Source organism: Drosophila bipectinata, chromosome 4, assembly GCF_030179905.1.
Source record: "Drosophila bipectinata strain 14024-0381.07 chromosome 4, DbipHiC1v2, whole genome shotgun sequence".
In the NCBI taxonomy this organism is placed as follows: domain Eukaryota; kingdom Metazoa; phylum Arthropoda; class Insecta; order Diptera; family Drosophilidae; genus Drosophila; species Drosophila bipectinata.
Window position 1 is genome coordinate 17251739 of NC_091740.1, and position 18135 is coordinate 17269873.

At 39.3% G+C, this 18135-nt stretch overlaps 1 long non-coding RNA gene across 1 annotated transcript in view; it reads left to right on the forward strand.

Annotated features, from left to right (window-relative positions):
- The window catches only part of LOC108120235 (uncharacterized), a 70180-nt gene extending 53188 nt beyond the window's left edge, over positions 1-16992 (forward strand). The window contains exon 3 of the long non-coding RNA XR_011443538.1: positions 16194-16992. This is a non-coding gene — a long non-coding RNA (uncharacterized lncRNA). The remainder of the gene's footprint in view (positions 1-16193) is intronic.
- Positions 16993-18135: the final 1143 nt, after the last annotated feature.

Genomic DNA, 18135 nt, shown 5'->3' on the forward strand with positions numbered 1-18135 from the left:
AATACTTGTTAATGGATTCGTCGTGGTACATTGAAGTGTTATAATTTTGAATTTGTTGTTGAAATTTATATGTATTTTTGAATTGCTAGTTTATAGTTGAATTGTTAGTTATTTAACTTTAGTATAAGATAGCTTAGGGCGAAGCGGGAGCGAAAGCTCATATTCGCTCTTGTGCGAACTCGCCCCGTTTCGCCGCAATAGATAAGTTAGGTTTAAGATTAGAGCAAATATAGATCGAATTATAACGTTGATGAAGCCACATCTTTCGTTTTCGCTTTCGTAATTCTTGATACTTACTAGCCACCTTATTTTTTTATTTTTTTTTTGTTTTTTCGTGAGAGATAAACTAATCTCATTCAACATTTTGGGCTCCGCGGGTTGTCATTGTGCTAGATATTTAAAAAAAGAAAGTGTTTTTTTAAAAACATAAGTGAAAGTGTTATTTCAAAAAAAATACAAAAACAACAACCAAAAACCAAAGAGCTGCTCGCGACGCGTCGGTGAAGTGTGACTTGATTTACAACATTTTCACCGCGTCGTGTAATCAGGACTTGAAAATTAGTAGAGCTCAATTTGAATAGTTTGAATAAAAATAACTAACAAACTTCCTGTGGTTAAAATTAATAAACATCAAAATACATACATATATCCACATCACTGTCGCCCCCACTTTTTACCCCTCGTTTGTTTTTCGTCAAACAAAACAGCTAAATTTAGTGCAGGAAAAGGAAGAGGAAAAGGTACGGAAGAGAGGAAGAGGCATGGAAGAGGAAAAACTGATTTAAACGGAACGTCAAGTGACGCGCTATCCTACATTTGTTTGGGTATACACCTTTTTCTGTGTCATTGGCAACCAACTATTGGATACTCAGAGCCTCGACTACCAGCATTTATCGACTATTAATTAATAATTGAATTGACAAGTATGACAAGTATTTCGCCTGTCCAGCGTAAGCAGAGATCGTCTGATGGACCGTCAATGCCTAGTTTTTCAGCTAGCTAGCTTCTAGCTTCGTCTAAAAGTGCAAACGTTTGTACCGAGCCGTTTTTTCCGTAAACACCGACTGGAACATATCTAAACAGGGTTGCTCCTTTCTGTCCGGTGTGCAGAAGTGTTGCGCTTCCTTCGGAATTGCCCTCCCTTCTTTAAGGCTCTTTCTGGACATCTTGGTGCAAAAGGCAATGGTGTTTTCTGGTGCATTCGTTCACACCACACACTCGTGCAGATTTGCAGTGTCTTATGTAGTGTCTACCTAAGCATCTCCCGCTTAGCTTAATTTTTTTTAGAAACTCTTGCTTTTCTCGTAGGCTTAGCTGCTTTAATTAGCCGCTGTCTTCTAACTTCTGCGTGCGTTCGCATTTACGACAAACTTGGTGACTGTTGTCACTGCGTATCATAAGTCTGACCAGTAAGCATTGGCATTACTGCGCTCGCATTCGACGATACTTGGAACAGCCAAACATTTAAAATTGCGATATTCGCACCTGGCGTTTCAACGGTCGTCTTCGCTCAATCCTTCTTTAGGTCGAATGGCAGCTTCTCCACAAGCTCTAGTAGTAGCATCGGGTCGTTCAAATAGGTGCTTAGTCGACTTACTTCGACTGTGGCACGGAAGTTCTGAACAGCCAGAGCTATTCGACCATAAGCTTAGTTTTGTTTTGTTAGTTTTGCTTGCATACAGCATACGTAGAGTCTTCATGGCCTGCCCGACTTTGGCTGACGTCATAAGTTTTTTTGCTCGTAGTACCCGATGAAAATCGGTCATTTTTCGGGATTTCCGATGAAGTGTTGTATATCCTTGCTTACAACTTGTCGTGTAAAAATCTGTGCTGCTGTGAGGCATGAACCCGTCTTCGTAGGTGTTGACGTGGGTTAGCTCATGGGTGGAATAAGACAACGTATACTGACTTTTCACAGAGCTCGGTACGTAGGTTGGGGGTGTAGAACTGTACACCAGAGAACTGCAACAAGTATAACATTTTTGTTCATACTCGAGTACTGAATCAGTACTCTGTTTGATTTTTTCCGTTTGCTTTGGGTAAAAGTATTGAACTTTTCGTTAAAAAAGTATTGAACTTTTCGTTTTCAATTCGAGGTCGACGAACAAGTTTCAAACACGAGTAATAAGCTCATGCATGTTTTTCATACTATCGAAACCAATACCTGAAGTTCAATAATAGTCAAACATGTTTGATTTAAATGCTAACCGGTGTTCGGTCTCATTGAGCTCGTGCATTTGTGCACAAATATGTACATATGGATTTTTAGAAAGTTTTACTGTTTTCTGCCGAGTAGCACGTTTTTATACCCTTGCAGAGGGTATTATAATTTTGTCCAAAAGTGTGCAACGCAGTGAAGGAGACATCTCCGACCCTATAAAGTATATATATTCTTGATCAGGATCACCTCCTGAGTTGATATGAGCATGTCCGTCTGTCCGTCTGTCCGTCGGTCTGTCTGTTTCTACGCGAACTAGTCTCTCAGTTTTAAACCTATCGACTTGAAACTTTGCACACACCCTTCTATTTCTTGCACGCAGTATATAAGTCGGAACGACCGGGATCGGCCGACTATATCCCATAGCTGCCACATAACTGATTGATCGGAATTGGTATAACTTTGGTGTTTTTAGAGAGTTCAAATTTGACATGAGAGCTATTTTTCGCAAAATAATACGACAGCTGCAAGGGTATATAAACTTCGGCTCTGCCCGAAGTTAGCTTTCCTTTCTTGTTCGTTAGAGGATATCGATTCGTGGATCACCTCAAAAGAAACCGATTTTTTTTTCGACGCGGAATCCGTACGCTGCCACAAAGATGGGAAAATTTGGTGACTAATGATGGACCATATTTTGAATAAAACTTATGGTACCATTTTTCCTGATAAATGCTAAAAAACCGAAAATAACCTTTAAAACTAATTCGAACTCCCAATGTATACATATAGGCAGACAGAGAACATAGTTTTTCTATAGCAAGTATCATAGCCGAATCTTTCGAGTAAACAATAGATGATTAAAATCAAAATAATTACACTCGAGTAAAAATGCCTTGAATTTTGACTTAAAACAGTTTAACCCAATGAATCGTTAGCAGCAATCGCATCAAACGATTTGATCGAAGCCTGCTTCGCCCATAGCTTGTACTTGATTGTGATTGCCTAGAGAAAATAGGTTCAAGTAAAATCAAATCAGCTGACTTTGGAAATATTTGAGTTGAATCGAACTCGTTTTGTCAAATGGTTTGAATTGATTTGATTGCTTTTTGGGCATGAGTATTCACTCATACTTAATCATACTCGTTGCAGTTCTCTGGTGTACGGTGTACACGAGGCTATTCATTGGTATTGTTGCTACTGGTTCTTGTAGCACGCTAGATGCTGTCATCGAAAATGGTCCCCTACATTAGTCGTTATGCACGAAATCCATGTTTCAAATCGCAGGATAATTGGCTGTTGCTCGGCTCCACCCTTCCGCCAACTAGAGACTGTCCTGGATTGCTTGGTAACTCTCTAGCCTTCGTGACCTGTACTGGGTACAAAGCGTGTTCGAAGATACTCGGCTGTTCATGAAATCTCAGATTTCTTCCGTCGTTTTGTCTCCTTACTGGCGAAATGTCTTGATCCATTAATCCTGTGCCGTCGACGTGCTCTGAAGCTTCTCTATCTAGGGTTTCCGAAGTCCCGCTAATTACGGCCAAAGGTGCTGTAGAGTTCGCGACTAAGTTCGAATCACTAGCGAACTAAGTATTCCTTACATTGTCATTTCTTTTGTTCGCTATTGCAGTGTCGTCCGAAAGGTCTGGCTCCGCCGCTGCCGCAAGATTCCTATCCGCCCCTTCACTCTCGGTCCGATGACTTCCATCCATGTTGCAGATACCGATGGTTAAGTCACACCGCGTGGTAGCTCGAATTTGAGGTTATACACAAATCTCGTGGTGGCTTGATAACTGTTTTTAAGGTTAGGGCTCTGACAGAGGTCGCGAGTCGAAACCACTTTGTTTTGATTTAAAATTTAAAGTTTTTTAAAATATTGGCAAGCCTGCAAATGAGTTCGCAAAGTTAAAGTCCGTACGTTTTTATACCCTTGCAAAGGGTATTATAATTTTGGTCAAAAATAAATTTTTTGGTGTGGAACGCGGTGAAGGAGAAATCTCCGACCCTATAAAGTATATATATTCTTGATCAGGATCAACTTCTGAGTTGATATGAGCATGTCCGTCTGTCTGTTTCTACAACTTCGGCTCCGCCCGAAGCTAGCTTTCCTTTCTTTTTTGAGTAGTTATTGGTAGCAGTTACGGTTATACCTCAGGTTTCTTTCAGTGAATTTTAAAGGTGATAACCAGGATAGATGTAGTTAATTATGATGATTTTAATAATAATTAAACATAGGAAATTTATGTAAATCTATGTAAAGCAAAATTAGAAAGAACAAATTTTTCAAAAACAACTAAAACACTTGTACGCCTTCCTGCTCCTTCCTTTCTTTTCCCTAAGTTGCCAATCTTTCGGTAAACTCGCGTTTCCACAGAGTTACCGGTCAGATGGCGATCGGTCGGGCCTTGCCAATTAGCTTTACGACGTAACAGTTGTGTTCGACGGTTCGGCTGCTACATCCTCTGGATTTTCCCTCAATGATGTCCTGACGTCAGACCCTGTGATTCAACCTAACCTCTCATATACCTAGCTTCGGTTTAGGTCTCACCTGTCGCTTTAACACGAGAGATTCGCAAGATGCACCGCTGGGTAAGAGTCGCTCCAGGTTACAGCAGTGCATCCTATGGGGACATTCAATCCACGATGAACTGAAGGTTTTCAAGCTCGACACTATGACGTATGGAATGAAGCCAGCACCTTTTGTATCTGTTCGCTAATCTAATGCACCAGCTAGCTAAGGATGAAGGTGCCGGGCTTCCCATTGGCTCTCGAGTTGTCCATCAGGATTTTTATGTGGACGACCTTTTATCTGGTGCCCCACTGAAGTCTGAAGCTGTTGAGATAATGGAGTCCAAGCCTTTTGAGCAAGGCTTTGTTAGAAATTAAGAAAGTAGTGCTCCAACATTAAATAGGTTTTGGAAGGAGTGCCCGAAAGTCACAAGGAGTCGCATTTAAAATTGACGATGGCAGCCAGTTTACTAAAACTCTTCGATTAGCCTGGGAACGGAAACTTCTGTTGATCTTCGGCTGTTTTCCTTTAAAGCCCTACAGCCCACCATCAAATCAACCCGGAGATCTATCCTTTCTTCCGTCACTCAAATGTATGACCCGATGGGCTTGGCAGGTCCTGTCGTCACCAGGGCAAACATTTTATTGCAGAAGCTGTTCAGGGAAAATTTGTCTTGGCATGAAAGCCTTCCCTTTTCTCTGAGTGGGTACAATTCTGTTTCAGTTTTGTTCAAACTCAGCGAATGAAGTTTCGTTGATTTGTACTTCCCTGCCAAGGAAAGCTGGAAGTCTACGGATTCTGTGCCGCCAGCTTGGATGCGTAAAGAGCTTGTTTTTATGTCTTGTCCTGGTCTGACTGTCGACTGTTATGCTCAAAGAGTCGAGTGGCACCTATAAAGGCTCAGACTATACCGAAGCTGGAGCTATTTGGGGCTGAAATGCTAGCAAGGCTGATAGCTGAAGTTGCTGACCTTGAGAACTTTAATGAAGATTATTATTATTGGTTTGACTCCTCCGATTCAAGACGAACCTGTTTGATTCAACGTATATGTTTTAAATAGCGTCCCTCAGTTTACGTTTGGCAGTCGAACCGATCACTCGTGTTTCTCCTCCAAAGCGAACTAGAAAGCTAGTCAAGTATAAGTGACAAACACTAAAACAAACATACACTCAGTTCTATATATAGATCGCTTATCAGTTTGTGCACCTGTTGTGAGAAGCTTATAGCTAATATAAAAAACTTTAAACCCAAATAATCATGCGTGTTCCACCAGACATTTGGAAGGAAAAACCTTCACCAACCAGCAAATACCTCATAATATCAAGAACCAATGAGACATCCTTTGCAGGAGTCTCTTCCTTTAATATTAAAAAAGTCATTGATATAACATGCGGGGGTGTAGTTGTCAGCTGTAAGAAGTTACGCGACGGAAACCTTCTCCTACAAACAAAAGACATTAATCGAGCTGAAAAACTTCTCAAACTCACGAACATACTCCACATACCAGTATCAGTCTCAGAACATCGAACGCTAAACTACTTAAAGGGTATAATATACTCCAACGACCTGCGAGGTATTGAAGAAGAAGAGATCCTCGAAAACTTAAGAAGCCAAAAAGTGACCGCAGTTAGGAAAATTATGAAGACCCTTATAGGAGAGCCAACCGAAACTGGACTAATAACACTAACTTTTGAAAAATTAGACCTACCGGATTACATATATATAGGATACGAAAGAGTTCAAGTTCGCCCTTATATACCAGCCCCAATCCGATGTAACAACTGCTTACGTCTAGGTCACCTCCAAAAATTCTGCAACAATACAAAGACCTGCTTTATATGCAGCCAACCTGCCCATATTGACATCATAAAGGGAGAAAAATGCGAGCGTGGAATATGCTGTATCAACTGCACCGAAAAAAATATGCCGGACAATAAACACCATCCCAGAGACAGAAACTGCCCAGTTTTTCTTACCCATAAAGAAGTAAAAGCCATCAAAACCCTCCAAAAAGTAGACACCAAATCGGCCTGGTCCATTTACAGGAAGAGAAACCAGCATGACGGATCCCTTTATGCATCAGTAGCAAGCTCAACGCAAAACAACATACCAAATCCTCATCGACTATCACAGAATACCACTTCGACATCAGCATCAACCTCCCACCTCCCACCGACAGTAAAAGACACCGGCAGACCCATTATAGAATATGACGACAAGGAAGATGAAAATATGGTAACAGACTCAAGCGACGAAAATATCCGTAAGGATAGGACAATTAGTAAAGTAAATGTTCTCCCTAGAAACATAAGCAAAAGAACCAAAAGAAATCTAATCCAAAGAAAAATCTAACACTATTATAACAAGATCAAAGTTTAAAAATATTGCTGAATTAAATAAAGACTAATCGTTAAATCTATATAGTCACTAAATCTAGATATAAAAATAACACTTAAGGTACTACAATGGAACATAAAAGGTTACATGAATAACTATAGAGAATTACAAATTCTTATAAAACAAGAAAGGAAAGCTAACTTCGGGCGGAGCCGAAGTTGATATACCCTTGCAGTTAAAACCGGAATATAGAATAGAATCTGTACCAAGTTCCAGCTTTCTATCTTCAAAAAAACGAAAGTTGGGTCATTTCCGATCGTTCAGTTATATGGCAGCTATAAGATATAGTCGGCCGATCCTTATGAAATTTGACATGTCGTAATGTTTTGCCAAAAATAGCACTCGTGTCAAATTTGAACTCTCTAACTCTAAAAACACCAAAGTTATATCATTTCCGATCAATCAGTTATATGGCAGCTATAGGATATAGTCGGCCGATCCCGGTCGTTCCGACTTATATACTGCGTGCAAAGGAAAGAAGGGTGTGTGCAAAGTTTCAAGACGATAGCTTTAAAACTTTTTTTTTTTTTTTTTTTTTTTAAGCTTAGTTTGTTTTTATTGGATCACTCTTTAAGAGTCTAACAATAAGGTTGCAAATCTTAAAATAATACAATATCTAACAGTTTGTTTTGAACTGAATAGAGACTACGTGGTCCTAATAATTAGCGCTGGATTGGGAGGTCGTTGCGGCGAAGACGAGAACTGCTGGAAACTCGCGTGAGGGCTCTCGCGAGATGATTTGGATGTACTGATAGCCTGTTGTAGTACTTTGTTTTGATTTGTGCTATCTCTTCTCTGACGAGTGGTATGTGAAGGTCCCTGTGGATGTTTTCATTCCGAACGTACCACGGGGCCCCGGTGATGGTTCTGAGAATTTTTGACTGAGTTCGTTGCATTATATCCACACTGCTGTTACTGGCATTCCCCCACAACTGGGAGCCGTACATCCAGATTGGTTTCAAGACGGTGTTATAGAGGAGTACCTTGTAGTCCAAGCTAAGGGGCGAACGGCTATTGATAAGCCAGTGGAGGCTGTTGGCTTTGAGCTTTAAATGCGTTCTTTTGGCTTCAATGTGGCTGCGCCAGGTAAGCCGTCTATCGAGGTGTACGCCAAGATATGTTACTTCATTTGCTATCGGAACCACTGTGTTGTTAAGAGTAAGTGGAGGGCAGTCTTGCCTGTTAAGAGTGAACGTTACGTGTTTGCATTTTTGTTCGTTAACTTTGATTCGCCAGTCGGATAGCCATTTCTCCACTGCCACCAGATGTGTAGCAAGTTGCGCCGTTGCTTGCTTGGGGCATCTCGCGCGGCTTAGGATCGCTGTGTCATCTGCAAAAGTGGATGTGGTTAGATTCCTGCTCGTTGGGATGTCCGCAGTGTAGATAAGGTAGAGTGTTGGTCCAAGCACGCTGCCTTGAGGAACTCCGGCTCTAATTGTGTAGTCATCGGACATGGCTGAATTACATCTTACTGAGAATTTCCTGTTGTATAGGTATGACTTCAGAAGTTTGTGAGTGTTGGTTGGGAGCATTTCTATAATTTTGTGCATTAGACCTTCTAACCATACCCTGTCGAAAGCTGGTGATACGTCCAGAAATATCGCAGTGCAGTACTCCCTTTGTTCGAATGTATTTCGGATTTCTGAGGTTATGGGGTTGAGTTGCTCAATGGTTCCATGTTTTTCTCGAAAACCGAATTGATGAATAGGGATTTTGCTGTGTGTTCTGAGATATAGGGTAATGTGTGCCAAGAAGCATTTTTCAAAGAGTTTTGATAGACACGTTAGTAAACTAATTGGTCTATATGATGAAGCAATTGTGCGGTCTTTGCCAGGTTTTGGTATCATTATAATTATCGACTTTTTCCATCTCTCTGGAAAGTGTCCGTGTCTCGTTATTGCATTGAAGAGCTGGCAAATAGCTCGAACAGCACAGAGAGGAAGTTCAATAATCATTTTTGGTGATATTAGGTCGCATCCTGGAGATTTTTTTGGGTTGAGTTCGTTTATGATTTTGAGTAACTCATGTGGCCTAAATACAATAGGTTCATTCGTTGATGTGTCGATATCTGATGTTGCTGGCAGTGAGATCCCGTTTGATGATGTGTTGGGCTGAAATACATTTTGAAGATGCTCTGCGAATCTGTCGGCTCTTTCTTCGTCGCTTCGAGCCCAGTTGCCTGTGGATGTCCTTATTGGCATTGCAGATTCGATTGGTGCGCAGAGAGATGAGTGTGCTCTCCAAAGTGGGAACTTGGAGCTCATTGGGGATAACTGCTCTATGTAGTGTTTTTGCGACCCTTCTTCTTCATGACGAAGTGCAGCTGAGAGCCTCTCTGTAGCGTCTTTTAGCCTTTGTTTTGCGGTTGGTGATCTGTTGGATTGCCATTCTCGCCGTGAGCGTCGCTTTGCCAGAACGAGCTGCTCTATTTCAACGTTCGTGTATCTATTATTGTACGATGTTTTTGGGGTTTGTGGAGTTGATACGTGAACTGCTGCGACCAAGACGGATTCAAGAGCGTTTGTGGATAAGTTGATATCAGCTTCGTCATTCAGACGTGGATTCAACTCGATGTGCGAACTTACATATTTTTTGTACTTAAGCCAATTGGTTTTATTCGTTGTTAGTCTGAATGGTTTATCTACCGCAACTGGATGTAGATTAAGATGAAAAAGTACAGGCGAGTGATCGGACGATAGATCTGGTAAGGAGTTGGCACTTAGCAGGTTGCGAGGAATGTTTTTTGTGACTGCAAAATCTATCAAGTCTGGCAGTTTTCTAGGATCTGTTGGCCAATATGTAGGTGTCCCAGGTGACACACAGTCTAGCTTGTTGCTTGCTTTTATTATTGCATTGTACAACTGCCTTCCCTTAGGAGTCACAAGTCGAGATCCCCAGTGCGTGTGCTTTGCATTGAAGTCTCCTGCTGCTATAAATTGTTCGCTCAGAGAGTTGAAATATTCCATGAATTGGGATTCTGATATTGTGAACCGAGGAGGACAGTATACGGCGGCAAGCTTTAAAGATCGGGAATCCATTTGCACATCTATTGATGTAGCTTGCATGAAGTTAGTGGCGAAGCTGTTGTGGAAGCAGTGCTTGATGCGATTTCTAATCAGAATCCCAGTGCCTCCATGAGCTTTCCCGTCTGGGTGATTCGTGTTGTAGAATAGATAGCCTCGAATTTGAAAATTATATTTATTTGTAAGATGAGTTTCTGCGAGTAGCATTACATCGATATGGTAATTAATAAGGAACTGAGTTAACTCGAGTTTGCGCTGTGAGACGCCGTTTGCGTTCCACAGTGCTATACGGAGTGGAGCCATTGATTATTTAGTCTGTTTTTGAGCAACAAGCAGCTCAATCAAAACGTTCTGGTTTCGCATAAGATCTTGCATAGTTGTCTGCATGAATGACATGAATTCCATCATACTTTGTTGAAGATTACATATCATTGTTTCAAGTTTGTTCGTAGACGGTTCTTCTGGTTGATGAGGGGGAACTGATGATCTTGGATTGGTGGGAGCGGTACTTTTAAGACCCAATTTTAGAGCAGTTGCATAGCTTGCGGATTTGTCGGTGACCTCATTATTGGCTAAAGATTTAACAGCTGAAGGGGGGATGACATTACGTGTAGATTTCATAGGTGGTGTATGTGAGTGAGCAGTGGTCACTCTTTGGTGTGTGCGGCTTTTCAGTTCCTTGTAGACTGGACAACCCCTGTAGTTAGCCGTATGGTTGCCTCCACAGTTTCCGCACTTTTTGCTGCTGGGATCCTCTTTATTTTTTGGGCATTTGTGAGATTCATGAAGGTCTCCACAAGCAACGCATACTGGACGAAGCGTGCAATAAGACCTTGTGTGGCCATATTCCTGAGAGCGTGGCTTTAAAACTTTAAAACATAGACCTTGTGTGGCTTTAAAACTGAGAGACTAGTTCGCGTAGAAACAGACAGACAGACAGACGGACAGACGGACCGACGGACAGACGGACAGACGGACATGCTCATATCAACTCAGGAGGTGATCCTGATCAAGAATATATATACTTTATAGGGTCAGAGATGTCTCCTTCACTGCGTTGCACACTTTTGGACAAAATTATAATACCCTCTGCAAGGGTATAAAAATATCATCCAAAAATAATAGCATTACAAGAAACCCACATACAAACATCCACTTATATCCCCACCCCAATTAATTATATCCCAATTCACTATAACAGTCACTCCTCAAGATATGGTGGAGTCTCTCTCCTAATACACAAATCAATACACTTCCATAATACTCCTACAAGTCTTATTTTTGATATTGTTTTTACCAAAATAACTAGTCGACAATCATTCACAATTACCTCAGCATATATACCACCTCAAGTAAACTTCAATTTTAACAACTTATTGAATGAACTGCCCACCAATACCAACCTTAGGTGATTTCAATGCCTGGCATTCTAAATGGGGCTCGAACAATTAAAAACAAAAAAGGGAACACTATGAACAAGATCATTGATACTTCCTGTTTAGTAGTTCTGAACGATGGCTCTGCCACTCACTTTAGCACTCACAACACCTTTACCCATATTGACATTTCACTCTGCTCTCCTAATCTTGCTCCATATGCAAACTGGAAAATTGACCAAGACCTCCATGGCAGTGATCACTTTCCTATTATCACTTCTTTGTTTCAAACAACCACCAGCCAAAACACGGAGTCGTACCCAAAAATTCCTACAACAATATGCCAACTGGGACAAGTTTGAGAAATTAACAGCAACATTAACAGCAATTAGAAGTATTCTGGGTAAGCTGAGCCAATTTTTTACAAAGAGTGCTTCTTTTGATTTTGATGCTATCGTGCTTACTGAAACTTGGCTTAACTCCTCTGTCTCTGATTATGAAATTCTTGTTTCCAAATTCATAGTGTTTCGATTGGATCGTCCAACTTTTGCAGGTGGTGTCCTCATTGCTGTTACTAATGTGTACCCTTCTGAAATTATTCCTTTCACGAACGAGTTTGGAATTGAGTTCATTGCGGTGAAAATTTTAACTGGCTCGTCTCATATTTTTCTGACCTGTTCCTACATTCCTCCCATGGCTGAAGATATTGTGTATTTTCACCATCTTGATGCCATTAGGTCTGTCTCTTCGTTGGCCAAGGACCGTGATTTAATCCTAATCATGGGAGATTTCAACCTTCCCATCATTTCCTGGATCCCGTCTGAGGTAGACAATTCCTTGCTTTCCAGTTGTCATAACGACTTTATCGATGGCTTAACCGATCTTGCCCTGCTCTAAATTAATCCAATTCATAACACTCATGGCAGATTTCTGGACCTTATTTTTTCTAATGTGTCATCCTCTGTGACAGTCACTCGGTCCCCGCCGCTATCGCTTCCTGAGGACTTTCACCACCCTACACTATTAGCATCGGTGTTAATTGATGTGCCTCACAATGATGCTTGCTTTAATGCTAAACCTCGTTTCAAATGCTTCAGAAAGACTGATTTTATGGCCCTTCGGAATCATTTAGCTGAAATCGATTGGAATTTTCTTTCATCTATAAACACAATTGAAGCAGCTACGGATTTGTTTTACGAAATAATTCATAATGCCTTGAATAAATTTGTTCCGGAAGTCCCAGTATCATTGTCTACAAAACCACCTTGGTATAATAAACACCTTTCTCGTCTTAAGAACAGGAAATTTAGAGCTTACAATAAGTTTCTTAAGTCAGGATCGATGTGCCATCAGTCAAACTTTCTTTATGTTCATAACCAGTTTATTATTCTCAACGATTAACTTTATAAGCAGTATATCATAAATTGTAAAGTAAACTTTCGAAATGATCCAAGCTCCTTCTACTCTTTTGTCAATATGAAACGTAAATCAAATCTATTTCCTCCTTCCCTATCATATAAAAATATTTCACATTCTTCTGAGCAAGGTATTGCTAATCTCTTTGCGTCATTTTTTCAAACCACTTATTCGTCCGATCCATATAACTCCATTTCTTCTTATCCTTATAAATTACCACATATAAACAACATTTACTTTTCAAAATTTCGAATTCTGGATGTGTTCGAAGCTCTTTTAACAATATATATATATTTCTCTGCTGGTCCTGACAATGTTCCTAGCTGTGTTTTAAGGTACTGTTCTGATATCCTTTGCTATCCTCTCACTATCTTATTCAACTTATCCTTGGAGCTGGCATGTCTTCCCAAGAGATGGAATGAATCTTTTATTATTCCGCTTCATAAGAAAGGCTCTAAAGTACTTATTGAGAACTACCGGGGGATTGCTAAGCTATCTGCGATCCCCAAATTGCTTGAGAAAATGGTTACTTTCCAACTGCAACATTTTTGTAAAAGCATTATTTCCACTTCACAGCATGGTTTTGTCAATCATCTATCTACTACAACTAACCTTCTTGAATTCACTTCGTTTATCCACAGAGGTTTTCTGAGCCGCATGCAAACTGATGTGGTGTACACTGTGAACCACCATCTCCTCCTTCATAAGCTGTGTCTTTTGGGGTTTTCTCCTCATATAGTACAGTGGTTGACCTCTTATCTATCAAACCGCACGCAGCGTGTTTTGTTTAAAAACAGTTCATCACAGATTATAAATGTTTCATCTGGTGTCCCACAAGGTAGTCACTTAGGACCTCTTCTGTTTGTTCTTTTTGTCAACGATTTACCTAGTGTTGTAAACTATGCTACTACATTTATGTATGCTGATGATGTCAAGTTATGTCTTTCTTTCTCAGACCATTTCCTTCATAGACACCTGCAACTAGACCTTAACGAAGTCTTCTTGTGGTGCTCAAACAATCTCCTTTTGCTTAACTGCTCTAAGTGTAAGGTTATGACGTTCAATCGCAGTGTGCCTCACATCGTTTCGTACTCTCTTGGGAATAACGTCTTAGATCGTGTTTTCCTAATTAACGATCTTGGAGTAATTTTTGACAATAAGTTGTCCTTCAACGACCACATATCACTAACAGTTAATAAAGCCAGAGGTGTGCTAGCTTTTATCAAACGTTGGTCTAAAGAATTGGATGATCCTTTCACAACTAAAACTCTATACGTATAATTGCCGGTTAAAACTACTAAACCTACCTCCTTTAAAAGAGCGCCGTACTTGTGCTGGGGTTATGCTACTTCATGTGCTTATTCTTGGACAGGTTGACTCACAAGTACTTCTTGAAAAATTAATGTTTTCTGTGCCTAATAGAGTAACTAGATCCTTCCGACCCCTTTGGTTACCGATTTCTAGGTCTAATTTTGCGGAACACAATCCATTCCACGTTATTTGTAGAAATTATAACTCATTGTCCCATTTATTGTCCACTGAACTATCCCTAGATGTAAATAAATCCAAAATTATGGAATATCTTTTAACTTAATTTATCCTTACTCTTAGTTATAATAATATAGAAATAACAGATCATTGTTAATAATAATAAATAAATAAAATAAATTAAATTCAAAGCTTCAACCCAGTTCAAATATAAACCAAGAAGCAACAAACTTAAAAAAAATAATTTTACAAAGCGCCAATGAATCTATTCCCCAATCTTTGGTTACTAATTCTGAACACAATGTCCCCTGGTGGAACCCTAAGCTAGCTCTTCTTCGTAAATCAAAACAAAAACTGTGGCAAAAATTAAAAAACAATATTACAAGTGAAAGCTTAAATAACTACAAAAAAGCCAATGCACTCTTCAAAAGAGAATTAAAATTAGCCAAAAATTCAGCTATGCATGACTTTACATCAGATATACAACCAACTTCCAACCCTAAGAGTGAACCCCATTCACTTCATTTTACCAATTAATCAAACCAATCAGCCCATTATAGCGAAAATAGGTATAGCAAACGAATTTGGCTTCATCTGGTCTAAAAACTCTGATGACTGTAACTTCGATAGTAGCTTTCTTGCAAATAAAAATTCCACATTAAACAATATTTATCCCTTAACTCATCCAATAGACAAAAATGCAACACTTATTGAAAAAGAATTCTCAATTTTAGAACTCCACGGTGCTCTTAACAAACTAAAAGGCACGAGAAGCTCCAGGGAGTGACAGGATTACATACGACATGATTAAAAATTCCTCCAGTATTGTAAAACATAGACTACTACAATTGTATAACAATATCTTTCAGAGTGGCATACCGCAAAACTATAAACTGAGTATTGTTATCCCAATTGCTAAACTAAACTCTGACAAAACATATCTTAATTCGTACCGTCCCATTTCACTAAACTCTTGCTTTGCTAAAGTTCTCGATAAAATGATAGCTTTGGTGGCTTTTAACTAGCAAAAAACTATTGAATAAAAGTTTGGGTTCATTAAAGGTAAATCGGTATCTGAAGCTCTACTCTTGGTAGATCATCTGATCACTAAATCTTTACAGAGAAAAAACCATATCTCAATACTATCTCTCGACTTCCACAAAGCTTTTGACAAAATTGGAATTCATACAATTTTAAATCAACTCGTTTCCTGGCACGTCGGCCCCAAAACTATAGGTTACATCAAAAACTTCATGACAAACCGGAAAATAAAAGTGAAAATAGGGAATGCTTTCTCCAGAACGTTAGACCTCCATAATGGAATCCCTCAGGGATCACCACTATCCGTCGTTATTTTTAAACTATGCGAAATAATCCAAAGTCACAAAGAAATATCGTTCTGCTCCTACGCTGACGATTTCAACATCATTCGCCCTCTTGGTAAATCTAAAAACCTCGATATTAACTTTAGCAACATACTTACTGAAATTCGAAACTGGTGTAACAACTCAGGTGCTAGCCTCTCAGTAGAGAAATGCAAGCTCATACACATATGTAGGAAACATAACTGTAGACGCAAACCCACTAGGATTCAATATATCATATGTTGACACCCTAAAAATTCTCGGACTCACAATTAATAAAAAATACAACTGGAACTCGCACATAAAATCCCTTATTCCTTCAATACAGAATAGACTTAATATAATAAAAACTCTCTCCAGCAACAAACTAAATTGCAGCCCACAAACTTTATTAAATGCAGTCAAAGCGCTAATCATCTCTAAAATTAGTATATTTAGTATATTTTTTGGTATTTTTATTTACAGATACTCTACAAAATCAAATCTCAACAAAATCAAGACAGTCATCAACGCAGCTATAAGATCCAGCTTAGGGGCGTTTTTCACAACGCCAATTTACAACTTATTACACGAATCTCGTATCTATCCACTGGAGATTAGACGTGACCTTATAACCTCATGTCGACTTAAGTCTTTATTAAATAGCAATGACTCTTCTATCTTGACTCTGGTTAAACAAATAAAAAGATCCAAATTATTCTTTATTTACAAACTCCAATCTGCCTTAGGAAAAAAACAGAATAGTGCGTTTCTCTATAGATCATAGTTTACCCTCTACTCCACCAAAATTCATTAACAATAAGACCCCCCCGACCGCCAATTAGACAACTAAATGATAATTCAATAAATCTTACTCTCACTACTTACAATAAGCACAACACCAGCCCAGTAATATATCAAAAGCTATTCTCTGAATTTAAAAATACTCTAAAGGACTTCGAATTTATTTATACAGACGCTTCTAAAACAGAGAACACAACCAGCTTCTGCATCACCTCTATTAACAAATGTATAAATAGCAGTATTGTACCACACTATACATCAGTCTACTCAGCCGAGTTAACAGCAATTTTCCAAGCCATAACCCGCACGACCACACGACCCGCATAACAGCACGACCAACACAATAAAACACGTCTTAACCGACTGCAAGTTCACATCCATTAGAAACAATATTTTCCAAAACGCCGATCCTATATTATCAATATCCTTTCCCACAATAGAATCCTTTGATAAAAACATTCAATATCTCAAGCAAACAAGAACATATAACCTAATATAATTATACCCTTGCAGAGGGTATTATAATTTTGGTCAAAAGTGTGCAACGCAGTGAAGGAGACATCTCCGACCCTATAAAGTATATATATTCTTGATCAGGATCACCTCCTGAGTAGATATGAGCATGTCCGTCTGTCCGTCTGTCCGTCTGTCCGTCTGTCCGTCTGTCCGTCTGTCCGTCTGTCTGTCCGTCTGTCTGTTTCTACGCAAACTAGTCTCTCAGTTTTAAAGCTATCGTCTTGAAACTTTGCACACACCCTTCTTTCCTTTGCACGCAGTATATAAGTCGGAACGGCCCGGATCGGCCGACTATATCCTATAGCTGCCATATAACTGATTGATCGGAAATGGTATAACTTTGGTGTTTTTAAAGTTAGAGAGTTCAAATTTTAGGTGAGAGCTATTTTTGGCAAAATAATACGACATGCTAAATTTCGTAAGGATCGGCCGACTATATCCTATAGCTGCCATACAACTGAACGATCGGAAATGACCCAACTTTCGTGTTTTTGAAGATAGAAAGCTGGAACTTGGTACAGATTATATTTTTGGTCAGTTAATTCGACCTACAAAATTTCATTAGGATCGGCCGACTATATCCTATAGCTTCCATATAACTGAACGATCGGAAATGACCCAACTTTCGTGTTTTTGAAGATAGAAAGCTGGCACTTGGTACACATTCTATTTTTGGTCAGTCAATCCGATCTACCAAATTTCATAACGATCGGTTGACTATATCTTATAGCTGACATATAACTGAACGATCGGAAATGGTATTTGGTAGAAATATCAACTTTCGAATTTTTGAAGATAGAAGCTTGGGACTTTTATTTAGATTCTTTATTGTAATTAATTGGTTTTATTATGATGTAATCATAAGGATCGGCCAACTATATCCGATGTTTGCGATATATATCCGGTTATAGCTGCAAGGGTATATAAACTTCGGCTCCGCCCGAAGTTAGCTTTGCTTTCTTGTTTTTAGTTTAATCTCTACATTAATAAGAAACATAATCTACCTACATATTCTAACTGTAAAACAAGAACATATAACCTAAAATAATTTTTAGTTTAATCTGTACATTAATAAGAAACATATTCTACCTAAATATTCTATTCTACA